Source organism: Crocodylus siamensis, chromosome 7 (assembly GCF_052110815.1).
Source record: "Crocodylus siamensis isolate JL-2025a chromosome 7, ASM5211081v1, whole genome shotgun sequence".
In the NCBI taxonomy this organism is placed as follows: domain Eukaryota; kingdom Metazoa; phylum Chordata; order Crocodylia; family Crocodylidae; genus Crocodylus; species Crocodylus siamensis.
In genome coordinates, this window is record NC_143401.1 from 58,218,660 (window position 1) to 58,234,739 (window position 16,080).

Sequence of the window (16,080 nt, forward strand, 5' to 3'; positions counted from 1 at the left end):
ACACTTGTCAACTATAGGAACAGAACAATATTTTCAACTAACAGGAAAGGATGAGAAAATATGCCTGAATCTGTGTTACACAAAAATGTTCTTACAAGAATTGTTTCCCTTGCCTATTCTGAAAGCAGGAATCCTTTAAATGCAATCTTTGCTATGCGGTTCCAATTTCTTCTGGCTTCAGAATTCGGTAAAGCTACTACCCGTTTCTCTCGTTTTATGCTGTACATGTGTTTCTGGAAAATGGCGCATAACTCGAGCTCACGTAAAGGGAACCCACTTTACAATGTAACAAATAGGGATACGTTCCAAGACCTTGACTGTACTGACCCCCAGACCCATTTCTACCACTTTTACAAGACAGTTTTGGTACTCACCAACTGCAGACAGTCCACACAAGCACAAGGTGGTAGTGAATGTTACCATAATGGGGATGGCAACTACAGAAGCATGTGTCACAGACAACAAATGAGGAGCACAGATCCATACAGGAGACTATATTTTGGTGTGTGTCACTCTCACAATGCACTGCACGAAGCAGCTGGCTGTAGACTTCCACCACACCTATTATGTAAGAGTGAATTTATCTTGCATATAATGAATTTTTGGTATAAAAAAGGTCATTGCATAAGGGTGAATTTGCACATACAGAACCCACATAAAGCAAGGGAAACCGTATACCATTGCAGTAACAAGTCTATGTGGGATATGGCAATCCATTCATGTATACATACACAATGCAAAAGTATGTTACAATATAGCCCTCAACAAACCAAATCCATTAAGTCTCACCAGTGCTGTTTTGGATGCTTATTGATATGTATTGTCAGGCAAAAGAGCAACTGCCTCAACATGATTTCTTTTTGTTAGCTTAACAGCTGTGAATAGTAAACAGTATGAGACTGAAAATGCTCTGTTTTAAACATTGCTTCACTCAGAATACTCTGTGCCTCATCACCAGAAATACCACTTTTCTAGGGTCATGGCTGCCATAAGAGTTGTACTGAAGGTGCTATTTCTGGACCCACATGTGATTTCTTGGCTTCTGCAAAAGTAGGAAGCTTGTGCTGTCCAGGCCCACAAAAAGAACTATAAGTCTCCTTCAATTAGGAGACCACCAGATACATAATTGATACATTACTGTGGACAACAGATGAAAAAGAAGGGATGGGAGTGAAGGCCATGGGTTAATAATAAGAATTATAGGGGTGCATACTAGAGTTATAGGCAGTTGGAAGGGACCTATTAAATCATCAAGTCCGACCCCTTGCCTAGAGCATGGGGTTGGATTCAATCTAATAGGTGCCTTCTGACCCTAGAAATCTATTAAATCTATACTGAGCAGAGCACACTAGCTAGTGCCCACTGCTCCTCACATATATCCAACTAGCCAGTGGATACTGCCCACTGAAAATGAGTGGAGGAATGACAGGAGAATGGGTCCACAGTCACCTGTGTTTTTCTCAGCCAGGTTATTCTTCCTGGTCTGGTAGATGGTGAGTTTGGCCAAAGCGAGGAGATGAACTGGGAAGTCTCAGAACTTGAGGGTTGTGGATGGTGAAGTGTGTAATATAAAAGCTGCAGGGAAAGGTGCAGCCAGAACCTTAGGAGGAGTTTCCTGAGATGGTGGAAGCTCTGTACCCTGGCATACTCAAGGTAGGCATGCACCAGGGTCTCTGTCTGCTGACAGAAAGGACAAGTGTTGCTGCCGGTGAGGGGAGGAATGGGAAGGCTGCCTATTACAGGCAGGAACCTAGACAAAGCATTGAATTTGAAGACGAAAACTAAGGAACGCAAAAAATAATAAAGGAAACTGTTAGGTGGGAAGAGAGAAAAAGATATAAAGAGATTTTACACAATAATTTTAAATAGAGGTAGGAGGATTCAAGTTAAAGCCCAGTGAAATACTTCTGTGTTATACAGATTGCATTTCACTGTCTCCAAAGTAGGTAGCATCATTTGTACAAAAAAACCCATAGGTGGCATGTTTATCTGCATTAAGCCTGTGGCCCTTTGACAGACACAATGGTAAATATCTGGTATGCTCACTGAAACTGGTGAAAGCAGTCTACCTTTACATCACTGTAACATGGTATTGTTTTAATCATGCGAACTGCAGGTTTCTGATTGCAATGAACAAAAGAAAAACAGAAGTTGTATGAAAGCTACATAAGTAATAGCCTAAATGTGTGAAGGTTTTACAGATTCAGTATTTTGCAAAAATCTGTTCAGTAGCTGGAATGTTTGTGCAGTTGACTTAAGTTGGCAAAAGAAGCTCAATATGAATAATAAGGTCTCTGATTACATCACTTTTCTCAAGCAGTTTTATGCAGCTGGCAAATATGGACAAAAATTACTAAAATACACTATCCACTGGGCAAAACAAGCAAAAGAAAGTTACTATGGACTCACTGCAACTAGTCTAACACTTTTCAGCAGAAGCTACAAACAAATGTCACATTTTTCCCAGGGCAAACCACTTTATCCTGGGACAAATTGCAATGATTCAGACATTCATGTCTGCTGTCCCAGGACAAACTCTAAAAAGATTTATGGGATAAGAAGTGCTAACAATTTGTTCCAGGACATTGTGAAGTACGTCTGAAAGGTTGTTCCAGGACTGCACCATTGAAATAGTGGCAGAAAAGTGACAGCACATTCAGCTGCTCTCTACACCCTGATTAGAAGGTCGGTGTTTGTACAATCTTGGGACATTCCTGTTCTGAGACAAACACAGGCATAATTTGTTCTGAGATAAGATCAATGTTTATTTCTAGTCTCAAAGAAGTTCCTTCCTTATAGTCTCATTCCCTGAAAAAAAGAAAGCACAAGATTTATATGGGATTAACAAAGATTTATTTTAAATAATTTTCTCTAGAGAAGGTACAATGCAACCATGCTTCAAGCATGAGATAGATAGATACATAATAAAAAGGAATTGACACAATTACAACATACCTACAGTGTTCATACCAAAGTACCTTATGCATATTATTCATTATGATAGCATTAGGCCTTTTTTCTGCTAACAGTTACACCAGTGTGGTCCCTTGTGTCTATACATAATACTGCTGACTTCAGCGATTTGTGCCAGTTGCCACAACAGGTATATAGTTAGCAATCAATAACACTGTCTGTTTGCATTCTCTTCTGTGATCCACTCAAGATGAAACAAACTTAAGCTGGTTTGAACTAAATCTTGACTTCTGTAGCATACCTTACAGAAACGTGCTACAAGACTTGTCACTAATCAAAATGATGCATTATTTCTTTTTGAGCCAATGTTGAACCAATTTATTGGCATGGTGCTAAGGACCACACACTCATAGAGGTGCTCTATTTCTGATGAGATGTTAAATAATCATTTTCCTATGAATTCTGGCCTGTTTATATACATAAACTTTCTAAATGTGAGTGCAGATGCACCTGAAGCATATAGGTTTGAAAGCTTTCTTGCCTTGGCAGTATCCACATCATGCATGTGCATTGCTTTTCCTTGCACCCCACAGCAATGGCATACAAGTAAATGTGTACTTCCTGCTCAGACCATATTTGATTTATAGCCTTATAAAGCCTTTTCCCTTAACTTCCCATTCCCCACTTCTCCCCCAATCTCATCTGATGAATACTCTGTCTTACTTCTCTTTATGTTTACCACTTCACATTTTTACTTCTTTGGTTGTCTTCGATCTTCCACAGTTTGACCATGTCCCTTGTGGATCGGCACTATGTGGCACTAGATGTTCCCTTGTCACACTCTTTTTCTGTTTTTTTCCCTGACAGCAGTAGCAGCCCTAGAATGAATCGAGAATATAGCTCAATGTTAAAAAACTCTTTCTTTGTATTCTCAATATTGTATTAAGATACTTTCATTGCAGTTTCATGGATAGGACAAAGTGAAATTGGAATTGAAAATGTCTGCCTTGCTTATAGGTCATCCAAATTAAGCCTCTTAGGGGCCCCAACTGGTTCACTTGCCCAGGACCCCAACAACCTTAAGGCCACCACTGCCTTACAGTAGGGACCCAGATGGTAGGTTTTTACCCAGTTGCTGGTAAAAACTTTTCTTTCTCAACACTTTTGGCCTTTCAAGATCCTATGCCATTTTTCAGAAGAGTAAATTTGCAACACTTGGTGAAAATCAAATGTAGATAATATGCTTTTAAAATTCCCATTTTTCTGTTGAAACATGTGCCTTGTTGCTTCCATTATATTTAATCAACGTGTACTCTTGCTGTTGTTAACTAGTAGTTTAGTTCCAAAAAGGGGTGCATTTCAGTGGTGTGTGATTCTTCTATCTTCTTTACTCATTTTAGTGAAGTGTTTTGCAGCCTATCTTAACACTTGTATTAAAAAAGTGGTGAAAGATCCCTGGAAAAAAACATTCTATACAACTGTAAAACAGTCTGTGCTGTGTAAAGATACATAGTATTTATAAGTAGTAAATTTTTGGTCTGACTTTGTGTAAGACAGGATTTTCTTTCAATAAAGGGTAACATGGTAACCCAGTGCCATAAAAATCCCAGAATAAGTTTTAATATGAGTTCATTTTTCTTCACTAAAACTTCCTACTCACTCTATGCTAATGTCCTCTTTCTGCTTCTATTTCAATGCAATTTCACAGTACTCAGATGCGACATTTACTTTGAAATCATTCTTTCAGATTCTGCTTTTGATGGAAGTCCTAACAGGATTATAGGTAATTGGTGAGTTCAGTATTTATTATTGAAACCATTTTGTTTGGGGGGGAAGTTCATCAGATATGGACGGGCGAGGCATTCCCACAAAGTCACTTGTTTTATATATATTTGAAGTTGACTGAAGTGCAGTACTGTGGAAAAATGAATGATTCTCAACCTGGGTGCCTCCCCTTTCCGTTTTACAGGGCTGCCCCTTCACTTTTTCCTTCCCACTCTTCCTGTTTAGGCAATATGTTGAAAATGAGCAGTTTCAAACAAGCTAGGGAAGCCTGTAGTTTCGTTGTGAATCTTACAGTCTATAAGGTTTTGTACAACGTTCTCATTCCTAGGAAGAATCACATTTTGCATAAAAAAAAATTCTAATTCCAGGGATATTGGTTTTTGCCATGTTGGTCTAAAAGCATAGGCAGACAAAACTCTCGGGGTTGAGGTAATACCTTTTATTAGACCAACTACATAGTAGCAAAAAGGTTGCAAAGAAATAATTTTTTAGCTATGTTGACACGCCTGTCAACGAGTTCAATTGCTCGGTCATCTGTGTATGGTTGTCCACTAATTCCAGGTTGGGTCCTCACTCCGGGATGCCCGCGCCAGGTCCACCTGCCACGACTTCGATGTTCCTTGGTTCAGTGTGTCTTTTATGACGCGTGCATGTGCGGAGGTGGGACCTCCAGTCCACTCAAGTCCAAGATCCTTGAGGGCTTCTTCCTCCCCTACACTCTTACCCGGGCCTCCAGGTCCAAGTCCGGGTTGCCCTCCCAGCCTCCCCTCAGGAGTGAGGGGTGGGCAATGCCTCGGGTACAAAATACAAAGTTATTAACCCATGAGTCGAACCGCCAGTCCCACCATGGGCGTCTGACACTGGGTCCCTTGCGCCGGCCGGTTCCCCTCAAGTCCCGCTCTCCTCCTCCAGGAGGCCTTCAGCTCCCGGTTGGGGTCGGCCGTCTGTCACCGTAGGGTCCTTGCCCCGCTTGGGCGGCTCCGCCTTCTGCCCCCAGCACACTGTGGCCGAGGCCCACAACCCACTTCACCCGGGTCCCGGCCAAGCGGCCTCCAGCTGGGGCAAGATGCCCCCCCAAGCCTTCACAATCACCTCCAATGTCTTCAGGGCTTGTCGCCCCTGGTGCCTTGCCCCTGCGGGGCCTTACCCTTTCCCCAGAATACGCGAGCAGGACGCGTGTCGGTGAGCCTCCGCCGATCCGGGCTTCCGCTGGGGATCCGCTCCCTTCCCGGCCCTTCCAGTCCCCGTAGTCAGGTCCGCTCGGTGGTTTGCGTGCGGTGCCGGCCCCGCCGCGCCTGCACCGCCTGTACCGCTGCCCACACTCCACAGCCGCCGGCAGTTTATTACCGCGGCGGCACCCGCTTCGCTGCTCCCGGGGCTGCTCGGGGCTGGGGCTCTCTCACAAGCTACTATTTAGTTGGTCTAATAAAACATTTATTTATATCTAGATTAAACCCTAAGTGTTATTAGCCAATATCAGAGTAAGGTGGAATGTGACCCTTAGTTTCTATGCCTTGTACTACTGCTCTCATCCTGAGATCTGAACACCCCAATATCTTGATATATCCTTGGAACAACAGTAACTTTCCAGAGCAGTGATTCTTAACTGGGACATCACCGGGCTTTAATGTGGCATGAATTATAATTAGCAATCTCTGTAAATCACAGAAAAAGTACTCCCTGAGGCAGCTCCTATAATTTTTTTTAATTTTGCCACTTGCCCCCTCCCCACCCCTGATTGGTGAAGGGGCTGTGCTGGCTGGGCTCTTTGCTGATGATCACCAGGAAAGCAAAAACTGTGGTTTTAAATATGCCATGTTTTTTGCCGCCCTGCTGCTGATTGATGGATGGGCCCTGATGGGCCCATTGCTTGCTGCTGATTTGTGAGGAGGCAGAAAACTTGCCATATTTAAAACTGAGGTTTTCGCTTTCCCAGCAATCAATAGCAAATAGTGCAGCCAGTGGAACCCCTCCACTAATCAGGGGGAGGCAGTGACAAAATGGAAAAGAAATAAAAAGGAGCTGCTGCAGGAGGAACTTTCTCCATGATTTATAGATATCTCTAATTATAATACTAGTTATTCATGCATGAATTTTCCATTTTTTAAAAATGTTTCCAGTTATGTTATTTTTTTTATAAACTGTAATAAGTAAATATATATATATTTAAATTGGGTTTCTGGAGTTTCTCTTGTGTACACATTTACCTTAATCTTTTTAAGGTGTAGCTCTAAAAATTCTAAACACTAACCTTTAGTCATCTGTTAGTAGTCCTTTTATTCTTTTGTTCTTCCTACTGAAGTTTAGAACCAGAATAGATTGAAAATGTTGATGTTTTATCTGTATTCATGGAAGGTTGAAATGGCTTGCATTTTTTACATTTTTTCTGTATTGTGTCTGTGCTTGGTTCAAATCCTGTATCTAGCCTAAGTGTCTGGAATTCTCTGTAGCGGTATATCCTTCCAAAGGCCATAAATCAGCATTCAGGCCTCTCAGTAACTGCTGCTAAAGCCTGGAGTCTTCAGTAGCTCTTATGCACTTGTTCCACTGAGGAACACATGTTGCAACAGAATACACAATGGTTAGGGTGGTCAATCATCCAGTTGTATAGAGGACAGCCCATTTTCTGCTACTGTGTCCTCTGTCCTATTGATACGAAACCAGATGCCTTTATGTCAGACTGGTGAAAATCAATGGAGGAAAATAGAGGACATACAGGCATCCAGTTTCATATCAATAGGACAGAGTAGCATAAAACTGGTCTGTCCTCTATAAACTCGGACACATGGCCCTAACAGTGGTAGATCCACTGTAGCAAAATCCCCAGTTTTTCTTTCTTCTTTTAAAATGCATTCCTTCCCCTTCCTCAACCATTTCTGACTTTTTCTGTCCCTCTCTATTCCCTATAGATAAGTATAAGTGAGCTCACACTTGGGATAAGCTTCAGCATTTTATTTTGGTAGCAAGTTGTATTTATTTTGTTTTTTCTCCTTTATATTGTATAATTATTAACTTTATATTGATTTTTACTGTTCTATATTATTGTTTTACTGGTACTATATGATTTAGGCCTACATATGTAAGTTAGCATAAATCATGTAAAGTTTCCATTTTGTTTAAGTCTCCATCTTGTTCCCCATGCCCTGTTGTATAACCTATGACTCATACATACCCCTCCTATGTAACTTGGTTCCTATATGAATGGGGATGAATGCGGGTGCTTGAGAGACAATGGCAGTAGGTCTAAAAATAGCTCCCTCTGAATGACCAAACCATCAACACCAATACCTGGACCAATGACCCAGCCACTGGAACCATCCTCAGCATTCAAAGAAACAAAATATGAGGCAACCCACCATTATGCCAAGCTGCACATGCTCAGTAAGAACACCTGGAGGCCTCTGGAACAGGACTGACCTTGCCTGGACAGGCCCTTCCATAGGAGATCAGAGGTAGTCTGCCCCATAAAAAGGGGTAGTGAAGACTGACTCCTTGGGACACCCTCTCCACCTGGACCAACACCATGCCACACCACCTATCCATCCATAGGCCCTGCTGGCGACCCGCCCTCTGGACAACACCTGCTGGACGAAGACCCCTTTCTAGCCTGTATAGGTAGCTATCACCCCCACCCACTCTTCAACCAAGGACTTGGACTCTGTTTTTCTTTCCTCCCTGGACTCCAACTCTTCCACTGAGTCCTTCTCCTGCTGTCATTGTGAGTGCTTGTGTGTGTGAACAAATAATGTCATGGGGCTTTATAGTGTGATGTCTGTTTAAGAAACCTGCTATTTTGAAACCCTGAGTTGGGTTTTTGTCTGTTTCCTGACTGTTTCCTTCTTGCCACCACTTATCTGCTCCTCAATCTCTCAGCTGTCAGCCTCAGTTTCCAGCCCCAAGCTCCCAGGTTTCTGCCCCTCTCTCTTTCCTGGCTGTCTCCCCCTTGCCACCAGACTTTTGCCCTTGTACCAGTGACCCTGGATAACCCTGGGGCCACTGGATCTTAAGTAAACCTAAGCTTCAGTTCCTCAGCCAGCTTCTGTCTAGTGCACCAGTTCTAATCCTGGTTCTCACAACTTTCACACCCTACACTTTAACTCTCTCTCTCACCTTAACCTTCCCCCAAGTATCCCAGGGACCCCAAGCGTGCACATACATACCATACCATCCAAGTTAGGAACTTAACTGTGTGTATGTGTAGGTGGGTTGTACGTGTGTGAAATGGTGAATATACATATAAATAATTGTGTGCGTAATATATGGATTAGCAATCTGTGTATGTATATGGAGTGTGTAGGTATTGGCAACTGATTGTTGTCTAATTTTTGGTGTGTAAATGTGCTTGAATTGGTGATAGGTATGCATGTGTCTAGTCTGGTTTGGATGTGTGTGTGCCTGAGTTGGTAGTGTGTGTATGCACCCAGTTGATTTGTATGTTTGTATATGTGCAATTGTGTCACACCCTCCTGTCTAACAGTGCAATATTGAGATCTTGAGAGTTGGCCTGACCCCACAGGCCAACACCACAACTTCCATTTTCATGTATTTTTACCTCCTGTACAATAATATAGAAGGAATTCCCACAGAGCTATGCTCTGTATTACCTGGAACTCACCATTGCATGCTGTGTGGTAGAAATGTACTGATTCTGCTTTGTTTTTGAACTACCACAGAAAATGCTATTCAATTGTTAATAGTTCCTTTGTGAAAGACTTGAATCATTTGTGCTATTCCAATTAATAAAATGTAGTTCCTCACCTGGAAATTGTTTGGCAATCTCAGCCTGGAAAAAAAAGTCTAAATTAATTCCCCCACTGAAATATGACACTGGTGCATGCTGGAAACCTTATACCCCTTCAGTGGCTCCTTGTCTTTTCCACAGCTTCACTTTCATAGGTTTCCTGACTTCCCTGCTTTCTTATTAACCCCACACTGAATCAATGTCTTAGACCCAGGTCAGAAGGCATGGTCATTTTCCTGAAGGCTTTTGTGAGCCATAATACAGTTCACTTGATTATCTAATCACAATAATGTGGGGTGTGCTGTGACGAAAGTACAGCTCTAATTATAAAAGGGAACAAACAGAAAAAATGTGAGAACTCAGATAATGAGATGCATTAATTACAACACAACAGAAAGCTGATTATTTACCCTAGCATATCTTGTAAGGTACAAGACTTTTCTGTGTATTCACCCACATGCTGGTGCTAGCAGCCTACTAATTTTGATGACAGCATCAAAGGTGCATTTCCTTAGAACCAACTCAGATGCTTAAAAAACTTTATGAGCCTCCAAAATAAGGGCTAAATCTCCAGGAATTTCTTGCTTTTGAAGTCCCTGGTCCTGTAAAAGCATACGCATATGCTTAACATTTACTCGTGCAAACAGCCCCATTGATTAGGCATATTTGCAAGATTAGAACCTAAAACAGGCAAATCTCAGGAAGAGAGTAAAGTGGTAAGTAGGGCAGACATAAAAGGAATTGGAATAGATTTTGTACTGTTATTGTTGGAACTAAGCAAATAATGAGCAAGACAGGAGGTGATATGGTAGTGTAAGTAGGAACCTACCTAACTCACAGCAAGAGAAAGCAATTTTTGCTCCCTAGTCAGGGCCCAAAGACCTGATTTTGTGGTTATTTCACAGCCCTTTAGCACTGATTGGGGGGACGGGGATGGGGAATGAGGGGGAAAACAAGGTGGTGGCTGCCATCTTGATTGCTGGCAGCCCTTAGTGCAGCCTTGCCTCTAGCTGCTGAGCCTGGGCTGCAGCAGCAGTGAGGACTGCTGGCGGTAGTGTATAGGCTCTCTGCCCTTCAATGCAAATGTGACAGGTGGGTGAGACTGGAAGTCCCGCCCCCTAGCCTCACCCCTTTCTCCTTATATAGTGTGTGATGTCACCAGTCCCACCCCTGACCCCAGTCACGTGGTGCGTGACATCACCAGCCCCGCCCCCTGACCTCAGTCACGTGGTGATATCAGCAACTCCGCCCCCACTTCCAGTCACGTGGTGTGTGACATCAGCACTACATGGTCCATGACATCAGAAGGACAGCCCATGCAGACCCCCAAAGCCCAACCCCTCAAGCTGCAAGAACCGCCCTAGATCACGTGGTGTAGTTATGGCCTCTCAGATCCCAGACTGATCTAGCCCCCCACCGGAGCACAGGCGTAGTCTATGGGGTTGCAGGGTGGTGGTGTGACCCCTCTAACACCTGCCCCACCACCCCCAACCAATTGGCAGAGGTTTCAGAGGCCTCCAACCTCCCAAGAATGATGCTGATCCAATTGGAATGAGTAGAGGGGTTGGGATTTGGGCGGCAACCCCACCAAGTCGATCTGCTTTCCCAAACGACCACTCTGTTTATCTGAGACTGTGCTAAGGCAAGCAGAGGTGGATATGGATTCTTTCACAATGCCTGTAGGCCCACTCACTACAACCCCGAGACGGCTTTATAGAAAGCATTACCGTAGAAATAGTTTTGAGGAGACACAGCCCCTTGCCCAAAGACTCTTTGAGACGCCTGACCCTGTTCAGGAAGATCCAATGAACAGGCAAATGGAGGAGGACCAGACCCTCAAAGCAGACGTTGAGAATTTGGAAGAGGGTATCTTTGTGCCAGAGCCTGCATGCAAGTAGAGGTCATCACAGAAGAGAGACTGGTAAGAGACTTGGAGCATGTTTGTGGGGGCATGTGGGTTTTCAGTGTGGTGGGTTCACTCCGTGGCACGTGTGTGTTTGGAAGTAGCTAAGGACTGCAGCTAACTAACTAAGTCCTTTATTTGAACTCCTTTGCAGTTAGATGAAGCCTTTTTAGTGACTCCAGAAAACCTACTCACCAGTACACAAGAAGGAGGTGTACGCTTTTGCAGAGAACAAAGACCAGATGAGCCTGAAGAGTTCAGAAGACATCTAGCCATTGGATTAACACAAGCTATTACATCAAGTGAACATAAAGTCTTTATGAAGTCTCTTGTTTGCGTTTCATTTTATGGCATAATGAAATACTGCTTGAGGAAGAGACTTTTTGACCTATGCTGGGGGTACACATTTGACCTAGGGGGTCAAGAAGTCCACAAATGTCTGACTTGGTTAGATGAAGACATAAACAAAAGAATTCAGGAACTTTGCTAGGAAATATGTCTTGATAGCATTTTCAATGCTGTTATAACCATTGGATTTGCCAGAAACATTCTCAGAATTACTGTGAAACATTTAATTCAGGTTAGAGAGCTTCTAAACACTGTGTATTCTGCAGAAGATCCTAATGCTACCCTTCATGATTTAATCACTGAGGAAGACAAAACACTCATACCCCATACTGAACGCTTAATTGGTACTAGAGATTATAAAACCCTGCTTAAGAGAAGGGCTTAGCAAAACCTGTTTAAAATGGGGTTGTGGGAGTTATATCTTTTGCTGATCTTGGTGGGAGGGTGGGGAATGTGAGGTTGTAAAGCACATCAACAGTTTTCTACAGCTAATGTACATTAGCATTTGCTTTAGTGTGTTGGATCTCTAATCACATACAGATAGGGTTTTTTGTAAAGAGAAAACCAGTGAGACTTAATGACCACTAGAAATGATTAAAAAAATCTTCTTAGAAGATGGGGTAACAAAATAAACTAGTAAATATTGTAAAAGTTTTTATGGAAATAAAGACTGAATTTAAAAATATACATTCTCACAGCTTTTGTATGGTAGGGGGGTGGTGGTGGGGGGTGTGTTATAAAGATAAACCAGACCACAAAAAAAAATGACCATTGTGTTCAGAGCTCTTCTTGTTTTAAGACTAAAGTAGTTATCTTTTACCAAAAGGCCAGCTATAAAGATAAGGCCGACAAGGCTTAATGGTCACAGGAAATCAAAAACACTTCATAGAAGAAGGTTTAACAAAAGAAATCACTAAATATTATACAAGTTTTTGATGGAAATAAAGACTGAATTTAAAAATATATATTTCCACAGATTGTGTATGGTATGGAGTGGCGGGTGTGTATCATAAAGATAAACCAGATCTAAATAAATAAATAAATAAACGCTGATCTGTGTGTCCAGATCTCCACATATTTTAAGACTAAAGGGGTGGAGTTGTCTTTTAATGGTGACTATTTTAATAGTTAGATTTTACTTTATACATACACTATTTTCCTTAATCTGTTATTTAATTTTTTAATACAGAGGACTTACTTATTGTATCACTTCATTTATATTACAGAGAGCTTATCAGGTAGGGAAGCCCCATGACATTTTACCATGGCAAGGTCAAAATTATTTTAAAATGGTAGGTTATTTGTGGCTGTGTTACTATAATTACACTAAGTTATAACAGCTGTTTGTTTTCAAACAGAACCTCTTCTTCTAAAACAGAAAAGCAGAACAAGCACATAGAGTCATGTTTTTATCCAGTAGTAGAAGGTAATTTTTCTGAAATCAGCTTCTGAAACTTTGTGTTTCTTGTGGGAGAAGAAGTAGGGTGTTGGGGGGGTAAGCAAATTTTAAATTTGTAGTGTGTGAGGAAAGTGAATTCTTAATGCTGAGATGTAAATTTTATATTTCCTAAGTGATCACACGCACCACTCCCGAAGAAGAGTGGGGGTCTGGGCAGAGACCTCTAAAAGCACAAGCAAAACCCCCCAGAAATGCTCAGACTGTAGATCATAATACCCAAGGATCAGAAGACCACCAAGACAGAACAGAAGGGTATGATTCCTCAGAGGAAAACAAGCCACATATCTCTGAGAAAACCACATGGAAAAAGACAAGGATTCATATTCCCAAAACAGGTGATCTGGACCCCTTGAATAAAAAACCCAGGACTGATTACTCACACAATTTAGAGAAAGAGGAGAGTCTCTCTCCTTTTTTGGGGAAAAAATGTGATTATTGTGAAAAAAAGAGGGTGGATTTTTAGGGTGCGTGTAACCATCTTGCCTTGAAAGATAATGATTATTGTGAAAAAAAAGAGGGTGGGTTTTCAGGGTGGGTATAAACAATTTGTCTTGAAAGATCATGACTGTGAAAAAAAGAAGGGGGTTTGGGGTGGTACTGGTAGGTGTATACATCTCAGAAAGAGTGTGCAGAGAGCCTTGAAAGATCGTGATTACTACCAGAGGAAAAGGGTAAATTTTACTCAGAGAGGAGGTAGTCTGTGTAACTCGGACAGCAGGCATGGTCTGTATCATAAGAGAGGGAGTCATGGTAAACACGGGGATAAGAATGGGTGGCAAACCAGCAAGCGGCTCACGGGGTGAAAAGTAAGGGCCTGGTTAAAGAGAAGCATGGGGAAGGCTAAACACTGTTTGAGGGAAAAAAAAAAAAAGATCCCCTAGGGATCCCTCAAACACTTCTCCTCCTTCCAGTCCTGACCCTTCACCAGAACCCTCGGAGCCAGAAAGAGAGGGTGGAGAATATGGTTTAGGAAGCCCGTTAGAGGGTCCCTCACATGTACCCCAGCCTCCCAGACCTGACCTTTCACCAGGACCCACAGAGCCAGAGAGGGGAGATGGTGACTATGATTTAGGAAGACTGTTAGAGGGTCCCTCAAATGTTCCCAGACCACCTAGGCCTCCCCCACCACCAAGACCTGGAGGGTCAGAGGGTCGGGATAGCGAATCTGGTGTAGAAGACAGTTTAGAGGATCCCTCAAGCGCCCCTGGGTCTTCTTAGTCATCAGAGGATGTTTTACTGGATGTACATATGGTGCGGGTGAGAAGGCAAGAGTGGTCTGTAGCCAGGTTTGGTGGCACGAGGTATGCTGAGGAGCTCCATTTTGTGAATTTGGAGTGTGTGCCATTACAGGTGGCACACGAAGCCATAATCCAAGGGGTGGAAGAAATTGTAGCAGAACTCCGACAGAGATTCACAGGCAATGACTAAGCACAGTTATGTATTCAGGCAGATAGCATGGCAAACTGTTTATACTCATGAGCTATTAATTTAAACAATTTGACCCCAGAGCTGTTTTTAGAGTGGTTCAGTAACCTGTTAGAGAGAAATATTGCTCGATTCGACATTTCGGCTGTTCGTGGTCATTGTGAAATGCCGGGGAGGTGGAAGCCATAGAGTTATAAGCTCTATCCCCTATTCCCAGATCATTACTAAAAAGAGGAAGCATTTAATTGACTTGAATACCTATGATACTAACCTGTGTTTTGCAGGCAGTCTGTTGGCTGTTACAAAACATAGAGGTGCCAGAGATGTCGAGCTGCTAGATGGTTCCAAAGAACTGCATAGGAAATTAGGCATGTCTATATATAAAAAGGTTATGCTCCATCAAGTACCTTTGTTTGAAGAGCTTGAACAGGTTAACAGTCACATAGTGATGCATAAGGAAAAAACGGGGTGGAGTTTATTTAAAACACAGGATGCACCCAGATATCCCGAAACCCGTTTTCTTCTGCTACATGGTGAACATTATTATGGCATTTTGTATGTGAAAGATGTGTTTGGCACGAGAAATTATTGCAATCTTTCTCAGACGTTGTACAGCCACAGCCACACGTGCAGGTTCCGATGTCGTCTTTGCCTGAGCCCAAACTGCTCTGAAAACATGAACAGGACACAGAGATGCCCTAATTGTAACCTGTTCTGTCATTCCAATTAGAAAGGCACGTGGCCCTGGCCTCTGAAAAACGGATTGAATGTCTGACTAAAACTCTGTGCGATGAGTGTAAATTTTACGTGGACAAAAAGCACGAGTGCAAGGGGCGGCAGTGCAAACAGTGTTATGGGAAAATCACAGATGTAAACAAACACTGGTGCTTTATGCGTCAGATTAAAGAGCCTGAAGAAGGCGAGGGTTTTTTTACAATTTTGAATGTGTGCTGGAGATGGGGATGCATGTGCCCAACTACATTTTTGCAATGGAGCTAAAGACAGGGGGAAAAAAAACGCAGAAAGCCACAGGCAAAAACCCCAAGAGGGCTTGTAAAGCTAAGCCCAAAAAGACAGAAAGCACTTGGGAGTTTAAGGACGAAGAGTGCCTGTCTGATTTTATTAAGGTTTTTATGGATAAAAAGTTCAAGGACTACACCTTCATAGCTCACAACGCCCAAGGCTACAATGGTTACTTTGCTGTCAGCCAGTTATTGAAGGAAAAAATGGGCGTGAAACTAATCACTCAGGGTGGAAAACTCATGTGTATTGAAGTGACCAGGCATTTCATAGATTCTTTAAACTTTTTGCCAATGAAACTTAGCAGGCTTCCACAGGCGATGGGGTTTGAATGATGCAAAGGTTATTTCCCACATTTTTTTACCACAGCAGAAAACCAAAATTATGTGGGGCCTCTCCCAACGATGGAGTATTACGACACTGAAAATGTGATGGCTGGTGAGAAAGGACAGTTTTTAGAATGGTATCAGAATAACCGCGATAAGA